Source organism: Copadichromis virginalis, linkage group LG12, assembly GCF_057382275.1.
Source record: "Copadichromis virginalis isolate Kocher_CV1m ecotype Utaka linkage group LG12, C_Virginalis_male_GT1.1, whole genome shotgun sequence".
In the NCBI taxonomy this organism is placed as follows: domain Eukaryota; kingdom Metazoa; phylum Chordata; class Actinopteri; order Cichliformes; family Cichlidae; genus Copadichromis; species Copadichromis virginalis.
This window is the reverse complement of record NC_140629.1, coordinates 10,396,066-10,401,329: the sequence shown is the minus strand read 5'-3', so window position 1 is coordinate 10,401,329 and position 5,264 is coordinate 10,396,066. Positions and strand designations below refer to the sequence as shown.

Below are 5,264 nucleotides of genomic sequence, written 5' to 3'. Positions count from 1 at the left end.
TTTTCTCTAACAGCATTGAAATGTGCTAAAACACTGAAGCAGCTCAACACCTTACTAAGATATTTTTTGCCAGTTTCTCAGAATTCTCTGGAGAAGAAATATGGTTTGGAGATGGGCAAGGAAATATGGGCAAGGGATGAAAAATCAAGTCAATGTGCAAGTGCCAGAAGCTGCATTTCCTCTAACGGCAAAGGCAAATCAATCTCCACAGACTCCCACGTTAAAAAAAGCAATGACATTACCATGCTTATTGGCTGCTGCAAAAACCAGTTTGGTCTCTAAAGCCAATTCCCCCTTTCCTATAAACTGTGCTAATGATACAAAAAAACACTCATTCATTATTAGTTTTATTCAGAAGGTAAAGTGGTTGAGATCTCCTCAGTGTGCCACCGTAAGCTCTGCAAAGAAAAGATGCATTCATGAGTTGAAGTGATTCTCCTGGACTTCTCTTCTCTCTTCACATCTGGCCACTGATAAGGACTTTTTTTTGTACCTCTATCTATGAATTGATTAATGTTTGTATCTGTTGAAGTGTAACAGAACTGGGAATTATTCTCTGGGTATCCCCTTTGGGGTGGCGTCAGGAAGGACACCTGACGTAAAACTCTGCAAAATCAACCTCCTGTGTTAAGAGAGCAGCTGAAAGTAGCTTTAATTATTCTCTGGGTGAAATTTCCACGGTGCTGTTATCTTTTAGGTCTTTACCTCCAGGTTAGTGCTAATACTGCATAAGACTTTTGATGAACAGAAACCTTTGAACATGCCTCCTGGTTCATGCCTTTTCTCTGTGATGAGCCCACACCTGGTGACATAATGAGCTTTTGGACTCGTGGGCGAGACTATAAAGATTAATCTCCCTTCTGTCTCATATGCAAAACACTATAAAGACCCTTAATGTTTCATCTGTGTGCATACGCAGTGTATGAGCCTGTCTGTGAGCATTTGTGTGTAGGTTAGTGCACTAATGCCTGAATGTGTGCTTTCGAATACCTCATTGCATGTCTTTATATACATATTCTATATCTGTGTGTGTATGTGTTACGGTTCATAAGAGTCTGATTGCCATGTAAAGACACTCTTAAGTTTTTTTTATGAGCCTTCTGGCTCTGGGACATTATCAGCTCAGTAATCATTGCAGCTCAGACAGAATGACTTCCAGTTTAATGTTGTGTGTAGAATGGAGGTGATAACGGGAGTCTGGAAGGGGAGGTGATGATGATGAGGAGTGAGGTACTTCTGACCTTCAGCTTTCAGCTTGAAAACCCACACTGCACCGCTTGCTTTGCAGAAGGTTTGCATGCAGCCTGAATAACTTATATGGCTGAATTATACAAGCTCTTGATGCACTGATGATCTCTGAGAAACATTTTTCTGTTGATGAGCTTCTGGGGAGGATCTGTGAAAGGTGAATGATGCAGAAGAAACTGAGTTACTGTAAGAAATTAGGTTAAGACAGGAAATCATAGAATGAGATAACATATAATGCAAGGATGTGGGAAATATTCTGGTTTACACTCTGCTGGTCAGTAATCAGATCTCTCCCATAGTACCATTTACTGTACAATGTTTCATATAACCATGACTGGCCCATTTGCAGTGTTGGGTTAATCAGAATGGGGAAGAAAGGTGAGTTAATTGATTTTGAACATGTCATGGTTGTTCGTGTCAGATAGGCTATTCTGAGCATTTCAGAAACTGCTGATCTGCTGGGATTTTTCCCCAAACAACCATCTCTAAGGTCTGACAAGAAATCAACTAGTGAATGGCAATTTTCTGGGTGAAAATCAAAAATATCTAACCTTTAAGATGGGCTTTAACAGCAGAAGACCACTCTGGGTAACACTCCTGTCAGCTAAAAACAGGGAACTGAAACTTCAATTTGCACAAACTCATGAAAGTTAGACAATAAAGACTAGAAAAATGTTGCCTGGTCTGATGAGTCTCTATTTCTGCTGCAACAGTCAAATGGTAAGGTCAGAATTTGCTGTAAACAACGTGAAGGCAGGGATCCATTGTCAGGGCTAGACGGGCCAGTGTGTTTGTGGAAGCAGCAGTCACATGACAGGTACACTGGACGTGATTAGCAGCAATACTCAAAATGTCTGCAGTGTTTGAACAATGCTCAGCTGGTACAATACTCAAATCATCTCAGACTGGTTTCTTGAACATGGCAATGAGTTTACTGTACTCTACACTCTACTGAAAAAAGAATTTAAAGAGCATAGCAGTTAAAAATAGACTACTATCTAGTACAAGATATAATAACTTTTATACATTAACCTAAGTGCTAAGGCCATGAGAGGTTGTGTGTACAAAACCCGCGGAAGCAATTTTACCCTACAAATTATAGTAATTGACCTGATAATTGATAAAGCAATTCTTTAATGTTTTTTATAAAAAAAAGTCAAGAAAGCCCTTATCTGTCAGAGTACATTAAACAGAGTACAACATTACAAAGCAGTTAGCACCTAACCAGTTATCTAATTAAATGTTAGCAGCTAAAGATATCACGCATTACTGGAAACCAAAAAAGGCCAGCAATGTCACTTAAAAAAAATGTTATGCTACATACTTGCTAACCACTAGCATATAATGTCAATACTGTGTTTGCTCTGCCGAAGTGTCTCTTTAAGATGATTAAAAAAAACCAAAAAACAAATACAAAAAACCCTTAAAACACAATCCAGATGTTTATCCATTGGACAAAAGTCAGGAAAGATTCATGTTAGCAAGGCCGCTTGATATATAAATATAAAAATAATTGGTCAGTTCTATTAATCACATAAATATGAGGACTTTCACAGTGATTTACCTGATCTTTACATAAAACTCCCTCTGGACAAAAGGTGGGCTTAGGCTCATTTAACCTACTAGCTATCTTTAGCACTACTTTTGTACCTTAGTGACAAAGCTCAAGGCTAGGCTAGTAAAACAGCTGCTTTACTGCACTATTCACAAATATTTTAGTATAAGCCTCAAAACAAAGTAGCACGTTGGAAAAATAACATTCCTTAACTCACGTATTTGAATAATCTTTTTACCTCTGCATGTGTTTGGCTCTTTCAACATGCTATGGAACACACACAGCCTTTGACTGATGAATAGGTTGGAAATGTCACGCCACAGGCATGGAAAAAACAGGCCAGAGGGATACAGCGCGATTCTGCATGGCATCAGGTCCATTCCCTGTAGATTCACAATGAATGGCCTGAATGAGTCAGTAAGATGGGCCACTGGTGAAACAGCGTGTGAAGGTGTGTTGCAATGTGGGTCAGCTTTTTTGATCAATGACTGGAGGTAAAAAAAAAAAAAAGGGCTGGTGACATGTGTATTAAAATAGAACATCTGGTGACATAAGTCTGTATGGATTTCTCATGTTTTTATGCGGTGAAGTGGTTCGTTTTAAGGTCAAAGTCGAGAATCATGGATTGGTTGTGTAAGTGTGTTTGTGTGCGTGTGTGCTTATGTTTAAATAGGCCAGGAGAGGACTCCCTGGTCCACAGAAGCACAAATTGATTTTAGAGAATGGATTTCTGGAAGGACATTTGTGTCAGACTGAGGCAGATGGATGAGAAACCAGCCACCTAAAACAGCAGGTGCCAAGTGAAAATGCAAACCAGGCTTTTTAAACCTGGCTGGAATTTTTCTAAAATTTTAAATATGTCCTTTCTAAACCCTTTAGGGGATAGAAAAAACAAAAAATAAAAAACCAAATAACTGGGGCAGCAGGTTGGTGTAGTTATCAGTACCACATGCTTGCAGGCTGAGGGTTGGGGCTTTTCTGTGTAAAGTTTGCATGTTCTGCCTATGACCCCCCCCCCCAAAAAAAATCTATCCATTGACTCCAAACTGTACATAACTCAGCTGCCAGGCTTTTAACTAAAACCGAATAGAATTGACAACTTCACCGTGTGTGTTAGAATGCATTGTAAGATTTTATTGATTACCTTCAGCGATCTTGCTCCCAGCTACATCTCTTATCTTGTAGTGAAGTACATGCTGGTACATACTTTGAGGTCCTAAAAAAGGGGACAGAGTAGTGCAGTAAGAATGAACTGTAATGCTGCGTCAGAAAAAATCAGAGAAAAAGTTATAGACTTCACACCCGCTGTCAATTTATTCATCAATTAGCCAAATGTACCTATTGTCTGGACTGCTGGAGGAAGCTGGTGTAATCCCAGGCAGGTACAGAGAGAACATGCAAACTCCACTCCAGCCACGGTCTAAACCTTTTTGCAGGGTATCACTACCAACCGCTGCACCACTGTGCCTCCTCTCACACCTCCAAATAGCTTGCACTTTCCATTTTGGGGAAAAAAAATGGCTTCAGCATTTCTCATCTGTGGTGTCCAAAAAGTAAGATTTTTCAATGATCTGACCAGCATACACAGGCAGAGTCATTGATGTGGAGCTCCTTCGCACATCACCCATTCAATGAATGGCTCATGGGCCTCAGTTTGGGGCTGCGTTATTCATTTGACTTCCTGCAGTTCACTGACCCTTAAAGTGCTGACAGAGCTGGAAGGAAGAGCAAACGTGCCTGGCCGCAAATACGTGCAGTTGATGAATAGCTGGAAGGAGAGATCTATAAAGGGCATGGTATTACGAAGGAGGGGACAGAGGAAATATGGCCAATCCCAGAGGTTGTACAGTACAGATGACACCCCCCTAGTCCCCACTTCCAACACTTCCCCCCACCAAAGAAACATCATTAGTATTCTTGTAAAGCTTTCCATCAGCATCCAGTGCATACAAAAGAAACTGTACATTACTAGTGTTTTCTGTGAGTGGGGTGCAGCTGCTCTCAGAGGATTTAGTGGTATGCCACAGCAGAGGATGGAAGGTAGATCAGGGTTGGCGGAACTGCAGCAGAGCAGTTTGTTATTTGCTGAAAGCCACTCCGAGCTCTGCAAACGGTGATGAAGTGCAAGCAAGAAGGGATTTAAAGTGACTGCAGTAGGAGAAGGGGGAGGGAGTTCTGAGACACAATAGGGTTGAATTTCCCAAGGTGTTAATAAAAAGAAGACTGAGGCCTAACCTCTTTACATCTGCCCGGTCAGAGCAACATGTCTTGGGTTAATACTGGGTTTTGTTTGAAGCCTTGATTATGCTTACTGTGCCCGTGAGTCTTTTGCTATCAGCTATGGTGTCTCCAGCTGCCTGTATTTGTGTCAGCAACAGTGTCAAATCAAAGCTTTGGCTAATTCCAAATATACAAAGTTTCAGAAACTAGAGGATGTTACATTTCATCTAAATGTAGGGCA

At 40.7% G+C, this 5,264-nt stretch overlaps 1 long non-coding RNA gene across 3 annotated transcripts; it reads right to left on the bottom strand.

The window, feature by feature from the left end:
• Positions 1-309: 309 nt before the first annotated feature.
• LOC146696538 (uncharacterized) lies at positions 310-4,422 on the bottom strand. 3 transcript variants are annotated; one of them, XR_014923105.1, is made up of 5 exons: positions 4,142-4,422; positions 3,948-4,019; positions 3,042-3,186; positions 1,800-1,852; positions 310-1,396 (listed from the first exon to the last, which is right to left on the bottom strand). It is a non-coding gene; the product is annotated as an uncharacterized LOC146696538 (long non-coding RNA). The 3 variants fall into 3 exon arrangements; XR_014923104.1 differs by lacking the exon at positions 1,800-1,852 and having other exon boundaries at positions 310-398; positions 1,242-1,396; XR_014923103.1 differs by lacking the exon at positions 1,800-1,852.
• Positions 4,423-5,264: the final 842 nt, after the last annotated feature.